This window comes from Triticum dicoccoides, chromosome 2A (genome assembly GCF_002162155.2).
Source record: "Triticum dicoccoides isolate Atlit2015 ecotype Zavitan chromosome 2A, WEW_v2.0, whole genome shotgun sequence".
Lineage (NCBI taxonomy): Eukaryota > Viridiplantae > Streptophyta > Magnoliopsida > Poales > Poaceae > Triticum > Triticum dicoccoides.
The window spans coordinates 618,042,510-618,055,076 of NC_041382.1; the positions used below are offsets into that span (position 1 = coordinate 618,042,510).

Here is a 12,567-nt window from a genome sequence, read left to right on the forward strand (position 1 = left end):
GTTATCCTATGAAAATAAGCACCTGTGAATATAAGCTCCATGTAATAAGCCAACCAGTTCTTTTCATTGCATTTTCAGCTTATCTTTGGTATGATAAGTGAAAAGTCTAGATTGCATTATATTTTTTCATTTTGTTGATCATATGAAAATTAATTTGACTTGCAAACATCACAAATTGAACCCAGTGCAGTAATTAATATGATAGGAAAATAGACCATCACTATTTGCTCAAAATGCAAATACAAAGATACCATCTACTTGGCAGAATCTACTTTGGTCAATGTTTTCCATAGAGATCCCATTGTCTAATTTAAATGAAAAATGCATGACACACATTTAAATGAAGAATTATTATTTATTGAAATTCGATGGTCCAAGTGGTTGGTTATTATCATATAGCAGCACCACCTAAAAGCAACATATAGCAGCAGCAGCTCATAGCAACTCATCATACAGCAACAGCAGCAGTGTGCAATTCATCATATACCAGCAGCAGCTCATAGCAATTCATCATATAGCTGCAGCAGGAGAAGCTCATAGTAATTCATCATATAGCAGCAGCAGGAGCAGCTCATAGCAATTCATCATATAGCAGCAGCAGGAGCAACTCATAGCAATTCATCATATAGCAGCAGGAGGAGCAGCTCATAGCAATTCATCATATAGCATCAGCAGGAGCAGCTCATAGCAATTCATCATACAGCAGCAGCAGGAGCAGCTTATAGCAACTCATCATATAGCAGCAACAACAGCTCATAGCAATTCATCATATAGCAGCAGCAGCAGCTCATATCAATTCATCATATAGCAGCAGCAGCAGCTCATAACCATCTATTATATAATTAAAACAAGACATCACGTTTGTCCACATATGCTAATCATTTTTACGCCTTTTGATTAGAATAACAATGGCTTAGATTTAAAGTTTCTATGTAACATGTAAAAATATATGTACCAGCAGTATTGAACCTTTATGTTGCCACGTTAGATGCATATATAACCATAACACTGTTGCCACGTTAGATGCATATATAACCATAACACTAGGGCACACAGGAAGAACTACATGGACACATATTGTTTAATAAAAACATGGACACGTATTGTTTGAGTCCAAAACAATCACGTACGAACTGATGCATGTCCGAATTGGAAAGCAAAAAAGGGAAAATAAAAAACAAAGCGCGTACACATATCCAAATCCAAGAGTAATACAAACTCCAGGAGCCACACGTTTGCATCCTTTTAATACATGGACAATATGGACTAGGCAATTGGCAAAAAAAACAATTGTCTCTCCAATAGAGGATCAAAGCTGGTCTCTTTTCTCACATGATCCATCTCTTCTTTCCTGAAGCAGGTTACACGTCCCTTGCCACACACGTTTTTTAAAGAAGATCAATTGCTATGGTTTCCAAATTCCTGGCGCTATAGCCATCACTTATGATCCTTCCTTCCCTGTCGTTGGCGAGGCACCCGCTGAAGCGCTTGAGCAGCCTACGAGAAGAATAGGGCAGGTTCAAATCAGCAGCATGAGGGATAAGGCGGCCATGACTAAGGTGACATATTGAGGAGCACGACGTAGCGATAGGGAGGCAGAGATTGCTTCTTCGGCCTTCGTCCACTTCTTCGCCTTGCACATGCATACCCACCCACACCGTTGCCTCCAAGCTAGGATGAATGTAACAACGGTCCAGCGGCAAAAACTTTGGTCTGAGACACATCCGCCTACAAGCCACCATAGCTTACGGCTATGTGATGCTCGAGCTCCGACTCTTCTTTGGATCATCAATTCTCAGGTTTGTTCATCTTCTGCGTACCTCAATTTCGTGGCTCCTGGAACACACAGATATGCGTAGTTGAGATGTTAGATTCTCCATGAATGTTGTTAGAGCCTTAGACTAATGATGTGACGCAAGACCATTGCATAGCTACCTCTACTCTGATCGGATTTATACACCAAGGTTAATCTTATTTGCAAAGCTATAAAAAAATATCTACATTATCTTTACAACAAAAATGCCTGACTGTGTATTTATGGAATTGTACAAAATTTATTTACATATTCATCATAGCAAAAATGTGTCATTGATTATGCACATTACATAGGTGAATTCATCTCCATATTTGGATGCCAATGGATTATTCACCCAAATGAAGCATGTGGAATCAAGAATAACCAAAAAAATCACAAACTAGCTTCTGTCCCATAATATAAGACGTTTTTGGCATTGTGTACTACCAGAAAACGTCATATATTATCGAACAGAGGGAGTAATGGAACCATATCTGGATTATTATGTCTCTTAACTTCCTCGGGTTGCTATTGGGTGATTTTTTAAGGATTTTTCTTTCACAACAATAGCTATAATAGATTTGTTGCAACAAAATATGCAGATGATCATGTTGTGATTGTTGCAAACTAACTATAAAATAAACTGACAAGAACTTTCATATTATATTTAATCTGTAGTGACAATTGTGGTATATATCTATAAACTCTAACACCTGGTAAGCATATTCTACTAATTTGAACAAGAACTTCCATATTATACTTACTCTGGTCCTTCCTTCCCTGTCGTCGGCAAGGCACCCACTGAAGCACTCGAGCAGCCCAGGAGAAGAAGAGTAGGGAAGGTTCAAATCAGTAGCATGAGGGCTAAGGTGGCCATGACTAAGGTGACATATTGAGAAGCAGGACGCAGCGATAGGGAGGCAGAGATTGCTTCTTCGGCCTTCGTCCACTTCTTCGCCCTGCACATGCATATCTTCCCGCACCGTTTCCTCCAAGCTAGGATGAATGTAACCACGGTCCAGCGGCAACAACTTAGGTCTGAGACACATCCGCCCACAAGCCACCATAGCTGACGGCTATGTGATTCTTAAGCTTTGACTCTTCATTGGATCATCAGTTCTCAGGTTTGTTCATCTTCTACATACCTCAATTTCGTGGCTTCTGAAACAAACAGATATGCGTAGTTGAGATGTTAGATTCTCCAGGAATGTGGTTAGAGCCTTAGACTAATGATGTGACACATGACCATTGCATAGCTACCTCTACTCTGATTGTATTTATAACCAAGGTTAATCTTATTTGCAAAGCCATAAAAATTATTTACATTATCTTTACAACAAAAATGCCTGACTGTGTACTTATGGAATTGTACAGAATTTATTTACATATTCATCATAGCAAAAATGTGTCATTGATTATGCACAATTCATAGGTGAATTAATCTCCAAATTTGGTTATCATTAAATAGTAAGGCAGACTATATGTATTTACAAATATATTGTAAGAGTACTTGACAACGACCAGGATAGGAAGGATACTTATTAGTAGATTGTAAGGGTGCGCATATTAAACAATGAAAAAGAAGCTGATAGTACAATTTTCTGGAAGACATGCACTTTTGTCAGTTTATTGTTGTGGGTAATAAATAAAACCTCTATATCTCATACAACAATTTCAATTTAAGAAAACCATGACTAGATCTTCAGTACCATACGACACCGAAAACACATGTAAAATTTCAACCATTGTATGCCGACTAACACATATATACCATATTACAATTAACAAATTAATTCCATCTTGCTCGAACATGGTAAAAAATTGAACACTTCACGGTGATTTGAAGGAACTATAAGACTTAATCCGCATTAGAAAGGATGCTTATCATCAGCACTTACATTTGATAGGATTCCGGCAGCAACAACAATGAGGAGGGTAACAATAGTGGCCGCCCTCATGCGCTGCTCATCTTGCTGCTACATTATTTGCCCCGCGATCTCCTTATATGAATATGCCGCCGTTACCCCATACCTCTCATGGACCATAGCCGCGGTTCCACCCTCTGCCATGTGCTTCAAATGCAACTGTTCTTCATTAGCCTACCTTGGCCAACCACTACTTTGTGACATATGCTGCCCTGGAATTGATGCCCTTCCACCAACAAGCTTGGACCCAGTAAAGTGATTTCGTCCCAGAAATTCACCAACTGGTGGTCCATGCTCCGTGAAATCCCTCACCACTAATTGATCTCAGGAAACCCAGCGATTATAGATCAAATATGTGGAACAAGTCTTATGTTTTGATTCATCTTCGTCACATGAAACTATGCAGTAAGTTGTGCATGATGATAGGCTTCAGATGTTGTACTTGAATGATACTTTAACAAAAACAAACAAATCTTCAATGTCATAGGCACCACCTACAACACATGTAGAAATTCAACCAATTGTATGTGACATATGAACCAAATTACCATTAATAAATGAAGGCCTTCTTGCTAGGCCGGGGTAACAACAAATAAAAGAAACAAACACTTCATAGTGCTACGGATGAACTATAAGCAATAATCTACCATTAGACAACAAGATTGGTTCCTGTGGGGTGCAAAAGGTTGTTCTAATTAAGAAGAAAAAAGCATACAAAACGATTGGTGTACTGCCCTACAAAATTTGTAGAAGTGGCACGAACATTGAATCAGAACTTTTAAACACTAGCATTAGTCAATAAGATTCCAGAAGCAAGATAAGAGAACATGGGTGTAGCTACTTCAGATGCCTTGCATTTGTAAGTTCACCAATATAGCGTCGCCGGCGTTATGCATGTCTCACTTCAGGCTGATTCTTTTGCAACCTAGCTCAGCAAATGTGAATGTAAACCTCTTTTTTGGTCAAAGAAAAATTACATGCAAAAATCCCTTGCTAGGTTGAGATCAACCTAATTAGGCGGATCCATATGTTCGCTTTAGTCTGTTCTCTAAGTACAAATGCCCTTTTTCCACACGGAAAGTTGTAATGTGAGTATCGCTTAGCAGTAAAATTTTAAAAAAATAATTCTGAATTCAAGATGGGAATTTTGAGTACTTACTAATGGTAGGAGTCCGACAACACAAAGAATGAGGGTAGCAACTAAGCAGCGGCCAGCAGACACCAACATCCAGAACCTCGGCCACTGCAACGAGCCTCAAGCAGTGAAAGTTTGATCCACGCACTCATCCAGCCACATGTGTCTCCCAAGGATCAAATCCACCACCCCAAGGAATTAAAATAGGAAGAAAATCACCTATTTGTACCGGCACCAGTGGCCTCGCCGGCGACCACCCTCCGCCTTTCCAGCTCGGCGACGGTGAGATGCGCCCTGGCTGGTGGGCGGCGATACAACTGTGGTTGGAGTCAGACCTGGAGGATCCCCTTCCTATCATTGGCCATGCACGGGCTACCGACTCGATTAGGCATGGCCACTCCGGTCACGCAAGGGCAGGCTCGATCTGTTTCCTCCTCCGCGGTGGACAAGAGAAATGGGAGAAGAGATGTACACACTCTAGGATAAGTTTACCCTGTTGTGAATTCTAAGGGGTAATGAATATATTTTTAATATTATTACTTTTTTTCTAGAATTAGGTACATTTCTTACACTGGTGGGTCTACTTGCTACAGACTTTGGTAGTACTGTAGAAATATAAAGACAGACTTTGGTATTGCCACCACCACCATGGATTAGGACCATGCCAGAATGGATTGGGACCAACACACGTTGACACATGGTTTGTTTATTTCAAGAAGATTTGCTCATTGCTTACCTAACCAGTCAGCGTGCAACAAGAAATAAAATTGGTCGATTTAAACTTTTTTTGCAAATAGATTTAAACTAAAATAACACATGAAGATAATTGGAACACGAAGGAACATGTGACGAAGCTACAAAAATAGCATAAAGTAGTTTTCAATTGACAAAAAAATTAAATTGCATACAATGTTAAAAGGCAGAAATGCAAGTCCAAATAATTGTAACAGAATAACATAACGAAGCTCATTTACCAATAATGTAAAATATAAATAATTAAGGTCCCATGATTGAGCTATATAGAGCATTATTCACATTAGAAGGAAACAGGTGGCTCTAATGCGCAGTAATCCGTTGAGACATTCAAGAGGTTGACCCTTGAAATTCTAAAATATATTCATAAATGAACTAATTTTCTTTAACGTATAGTAAAACATGCTTTATTTTTTACTTCAATACAATATAACATATTTAAGTATCACCTATACTTAGAATGGCAAAACATACTAACAATAAATCTAGCCACGCAATTGCGCGGGTGCACCCGCTAGTTCATCATATAGCAGCAGCAGGAGCATCTCATGGCAATGCATCATATAGCAGCAGCAGAAGCAGCTCATAGCAATTCATTGTATAGTGGATCAGAATGAAAATTTGGCAAAAAATCAGACGAGATCCTCACCTTGTTGGATGAGATCATCCTTCAACAGCACCTCAAGGCCACGGCCTGGGAGGTGGGGAGGGGGAATAAGGTGCCTTCTGCCGCAGTGTGGCATCAGCCGTAGTTGTGCAGCGCCTGCTGGCGTAGTGCGTTGGACGAACCACAGTGGAGCAGCTGTTGGAGACCATGAGAATGAGGGGCGGGGCCAGAGGGAGGAGCAGCTAGGGAGATTTGCCCCTACCCGTCGGCCATGTAGCCTAGCTGGACAGAGCATCGTCGAGGACCAGGCAAGATGGGACCAGTGGCGACGGCTCGCTAGAGGAACCCTAGTGCTGCATGCAGGGGATCGAGGTAGAGGCAAAGGGGAGAGGAGATGCAAACGGGCAGGGCAATGAACGCTTGCGTGTTTGTTTTTACTTGAGAGTGAGGTGTGACGCGGGCGTCAGCAGTTACATTTTGAGTGTAATATAGGCAGACAACAAAGTCATTTCACTATTCCCCTTCCCTTCAATTTTAGTGAGGTTCTACCCGAAACACCCCCCTCCCAAGCGAAATTAGTTAAGCCCAAGCCCATAACTCAAAAATAACTTCTTTACATCTTTTATGGCTTATTTTGACAATAAGCCCTGAAAAGGCAGAATAGAACTGGCCCTTAACCTGCAATTCAATTGGGCGTGCAATGATGAATCACTCCTGCCTGCTATAGTGTACATTTAGGCATCATCATACATGGCATAACCTAATACATGTGCATTCCATTGTAGAATCTGGAATATGCAATGTTTATGTTAGTTCATACGTTGCACATGATGTTTAAATGCCCCTTAAATCCGGTCAGTCAAGTGATGGTCTTTAAGCCTCCTTCTTTGCTTCTTTTCTTGATATGTAAGATTTGCTCACACATCTATTCAATTGCTCGTTTGCATCAGCCAGCCATACTAGGACTGTTTGCTTTGATTACTTGTTGTTCTTGACCTAACACTCTAACAGAGCTTGTCAATGATTTAAACACTAAGGGCTGCTATAGTGGGGCCTTTTCTAACTCATATGTGACATAAAGGTTTGGCTGTACACTAAAGTAGGCTCTCCAAGTGTACCTGGAGATCCAGTTCGAAGGTATGCCTAGTTTTTACATAGTGCAGACATAGTAAATGCTCATTTCATTGTTGTGTGCAAGTGCAAGAGATGCGGCATGTTTCATTATGTGGTGTTGTTTTGTTATAATCTCATCCTTTTGTGTTTACAGACTGGAAAGTATGCATATTTATCTTCCAAGGAGACGAGTAACTAGTTTGTGTCACCTTGCAGAGGGGGTGCAATGAAGATAAGATTGAGGATTTCCAAGTACAAGATGTTATGAAGGAGCCTTGCAAGAGAAGTAGGAGCTATGCTGAGCCTCTTCAACCTGTTAAGGTAAGTCACTGTATCCAACTCAACAGTTCAATTCCTTGTTTGTTTCAGGCATAGTTAATTTACTCTTTTCAATTGCTTTATTTGTCCTCAGTTAATGAGATGCCCAAAGAATGATGCCTGATGTTGGGTACTTGTATAACTATTAGTTGACATAATTAAAGGCCTTACCATTTAATTACTCTGCCGAAGTGTGCCTGAAGCTTTGAAGTCTATTAACCAACTATTATTGAATGAGGCTCACAATCTAGTTTATACTAGGCTAATGATTGCATAGTTTTGCTTGCTGTAGTATGTTTGTATGAAATCCTCTGTTGTTCATTATGCTCCCTAAGACTTTAATTGAGCTACAGAATGGCCAACTACTTGCTTACTTCTATGCAACGTGCTGTCTAAATTTGTAACTTGTCTATGTTTTGGATTGGGCCCCAACATCATGCCCTCTGGTGAGCTAAGAGAGATTTCTGTATGCAGGCTGCACAGACTACCTTTTTTATAATTTTTAAAATATCACCTGCTTATGCTTCATGACGTGTAACATTATTGTTAATCCTGTTTTTCCATGTACAAAATAGTCTATCTTGCTCGCTTCACTGTTGTAACTATATTTTTGCCCTAGTCATGTGTACTTACAGAAACATTTCAGGATGAAGTGACATCAACACAAAGATCTGCGAGCAGTGTGGCATGGTCGTTATCGAATGATTATGGATTGGAATTTGAATGTGCTGATGTTCTCGAGCATCAACTAGAGGTGGCAAGACAACGTGTACATGATTCTGAACGTACAATCAACAAGTTGAGACTGGACATGCAGGTATTAGATGCAGGAGTCAAAAAATGAAACAAGACACTGGGGTAACAAAGAAGGAATTGGAGATTTTGTAGACTGAAATTTGTGCTATCTAAATCCGGCCAATCCTATTTTCTAAAGAGATTATAGTTCAAATGGTAAGTTATGTTGATGCGCGTCCATGATGTATGAGATGTATTTGCCCAGTGTATGTAATTTGCTGTTTGTGTATGCTTTATTGTCACTGGTGCCGAACCATAATGCCCAGTGGGTATAATCGGCTGTAATTTCTTTATTGTATGGTGTAGGATTATTCTACGTTTCTATACCTTAGTCTCTTTATTGTATAGTGTATGTTTTTTAGAGGTGATAGTATAGAGTAGGATAATTCTTTGAATATGCTATATCGTTCAAACGGGGGCCAACTCGCCCAAATGTTGTAGTGACCATGGTCGTCCACAGGCCGTACGTTCCATGGGCCATCTATGGGACGAAACGATCCCTGGCCTTCTATGGCCGTCGGATTCGTGGGCCTTCTATGGGATGTCGGACCCGTGGGCCTTCTATTGGCTGTCGGATCCATGGGCCTTCCATGGGCCTTCTATGGGCCGCCGGATCAATGGGCCTTCTGTGGGCCGTCGGGTCAATGGGCCTTCTATGGGCCGTCTCATCTATGGGCCTTGTATGGGCCGTATAAGGGGCCGTAAACGGGCTAAAGTGGAAATCGTATGTTTTATGGGCTGACCATAACGGGCCATTAATCGGCCGTATTTGATGATGCTATGAAAATGGCCCAATAGATTAACGGGCCACAAACGGGCCGACTGTATCCACAGGCTGAATTTGGCCCACAAGCAAAAAAGGCATGTAATGGGTCGTAAGTAAACAATGCTGGAAATGAGACCAAGAATAAATGGATCCTGAGAAGGCCGAAAGATAACATGGGCTGGAAACGGCCCAACGGTATAATGGGTCGTTAATGGGTATAAAGTGATACACTGTTCATTACGGGCCAGTTTTACCACGGGTCATTAATGGGCCGAGGGTTACTAAGGGCCTCATATGGGCCGAAAGACGTCATGGGCCATACATGGGCCGGAAGTTAAAATAGGCTGGAATTATATTGGACGGTCCAAGTGAAGCTACTGGGCCTAATTCGGATAGGCCGTAAACGGGCCCTAGTTTAGCGGGCTGTAAATGGGCTATATGCGAACAGGCCCTTAACAGGCTTGGCGTGGGCCGGCCTGCCACCTTTTGACCAAGTCAAACAGGTTGGCCTTTTCGAAGGAATGGGCCTTTGTTGGGCCATGCCACGTGTCGACGTATCATAGGCGCTTTGGGTCCAATGAGTGGATGACATCTGTCCCAACGGCGAGCCGACACGTGTTCCCTCCAGCCAATGATGATTTTACACATGGAAAATCCCCATTGGTCGGGGCTGTTAACGGGTTATCGGATCCAAAACCGGACCCTATAGCTTAACGGCGTTCCGTTACAGTGGATGCCACGTGTCGGTCACCCTTGACGAAAACACTTCTGTGACACGCGATTTATCGTCATGGAAGTGGACACTTCCATGATGATAATTTTGGTAATGTCATGGAACACTTCTACGACAGCACAAGTATGACTATCTTGATTCTATCATAAATTTGTCATGGATGTACATGCATGATAGAAAACATGACCTACTGTGGCAAACACGTATCATCACGGAAGTGTATTTTTTTGTAGTGTATAATCACGTCTTGACCATATCACATCACAACATGCCCTGCAAAAACAAGTTAGACGTCCTCTACTTTGTTGTTGCAAGTTTTACGTGGCTGCACGGGCTTCTAGCAAGAACCGTTCTTACCTACACATCAAAACCACAACATAGTATAGTGATTGCTTTTTGATCTTCAGAAAGAACCCTGTTCATTGAGACCGATTCAACTAAAAGTTGGAGAAACAGACACCCACTAGCCACCTGTGTGCGAAGCACGTCGGTAAAACTAGTCTTGCGTAAGCGTATGCGTAATATCGGTCTGAGCCACTTCATCCAACAATACCGCTGAATCAAGAATCAACTAATGATGATAAGCAATGTGTATATACTCACGCCCACAACTCCTTTGTGTTCTACTCGTGCATATAACATCTACGCATAGACCTGGCTCGGATGCCACTGTTGGGGAATGCAATATTTCAAAAATTTCCTACGATCACACAACATCTATCTAGGAGATGCATAGCAACGAGAGGGGGAGAGTATGTCTACATACCCTCGTAGACCAAAAGCGGAAGCGTTATGAAACGCGGTTGATGTAGTCGAACGTCTTCGCGATCCAACCAATCAAGTACCGAACGCACGACACCTCCGCGATTTGCACACGTTCAGCTCGGTGACATCCCTCATACTCTTGATCCAGTTGAGGCAGAGGGAGAGTTTCGTTAGCACGACGGCATGATGATGGTGATGATGAAGTTACCGACGCAAGGCTTCGCCTAAGCAGTACAACGATATGACCGAGGTGGAATTCTGTGGATGGGGGCACCACACATGGCTAAACAATCAACTTGTGTGTTCTAGGGTGCCCCCTACCCCTGTATATAAAGGAGCAACGGGGAGGCCGGCCGGCCCTCATAGGCGCGCCAAGGGGGGAGGAATCCTCCTCCTAGTAGGAATAGGACTCCCCCTTTCCTAGTCCTACTAGGAGAAGAAGGAAGGAGGGGGAAGAGAAGGAAGGAGGGGGCGCCGCCCCTCCCCCTCGTCCAATTTGGACTAGGCCCATGGAGGGGCGCACGGCCAGCCCTTGGCAGCCCCTCTCTCTCCCCTAGGCCCAATAAGGCCCATTACTTCTCTGGTGGTTCCAATAACCCTTCCGGCACTCCGATATATATCCGGTGTCCGAATATAGTCATCCAATATATCAATATTTATGTCTCGACCATTTCGAGACTCCTCGTCTTGTCCGTGATCACATCCGGGACTCCGAACAACCTTCGGTACATCAAAACACATAAACTCATAATACCGATCGTCATCGAACGTTAAGCGTGCGGACCCTACGGGTTCGAGAACTATGTAGACATGACTGAGACTCACTTCCGGTCAATAACCAATAGTGGAACCTGGATGCTCATATTGGCTCCTACATATTCTACGAAGATCTTTATCGGTCAAACCACATAACAACATACGTTGTTCCCTTTGTCATCGATATGTTACTTTCACGAGATTCGATCGTCGGTATCTTAATGCCTAGTTCAATCTCGTTACCGGCAAGTCTCTTTACTCATTTCGTAATGCAACATCCCGCAACTAACTCATTAGTCATATTGCTTGCAAGGCTTATAGTGATGTGCATTACCGAGAGGGCCTAGAGATACCTCTCCGATACTCGGAGTGACAAATCCTAATCTCGATCTATGCCAACTCAACAAACACCATCGGAGACACATGTAGAGCATCTTTATAATCACCCAGTTATGTTGTGATGTTTGATAGCGCACTAAGTGTTCCTCTAGTATTCGGGAGTTTCATAATCTCATAGTCATAGGAACATGTATAAGTCATGAAGAAAGCAATAGCAATAAACTAAATGATCATAACGCTAAACTAACGGATGGGTCTTGTCCATCACATCATTCTCTAATGATGTGATCCCGTTCATCAAATGAAAACACATGTCCATGGCTAGGAAACTTAAGCATCTTTGATTAACGAGCTAGTCAATTATAGGAATACTAGGGACACTCTGTTTGTCTATGTATTCAAACATGTGCCAAGTTTCCGGTTAATACAATTCTAGAATGAATAAAAAACATTTATCATGACATAAGGACATAAAATAATAACTTTATTATTGCCTCTAGGGCATATTTCCTTCATAACAAAATTTAGTTTTGTCAAAGATCGTGCTTGCGGTGCTTGTATCGAAGGAAAGCTACATGAGAAGGCTCACCCACCCACGACTATCATCTACTCGAAGAGGCCCTTGGAGCTCCTTCACTTGGATCTCTTTGGGCCTCCATCCTTTGATAGTCTTGTGGGTAGAAAGTATTGCTTGGTGATTGTGTATGATTATTCAAGATACATGTGGGTATATTTCTTCAAGAGGAAGAGTGAGACCCAACAAACCG

General features: G+C 42.0%; 1 long non-coding RNA gene across 2 annotated transcripts; it reads right to left on the minus strand.

Moving 5' to 3' along the window:
* Positions 1-1,166: 1,166 nt before the first annotated feature.
* Positions 1,167-5,333, minus strand: LOC119355769. Of its 2 annotated transcripts, XR_005171687.1 has the most exons (5): positions 5,075-5,333; positions 4,880-4,963; positions 3,694-4,214; positions 2,560-2,956; positions 1,167-1,836 (listed from the first exon to the last, which is right to left on the minus strand). It is a non-coding gene; the product is annotated as an uncharacterized LOC119355769 (long non-coding RNA). The 2 variants fall into 2 exon arrangements; XR_005171686.1 differs by having other exon boundaries at positions 4,880-5,333.
* Positions 5,334-12,567: the final 7,234 nt, after the last annotated feature.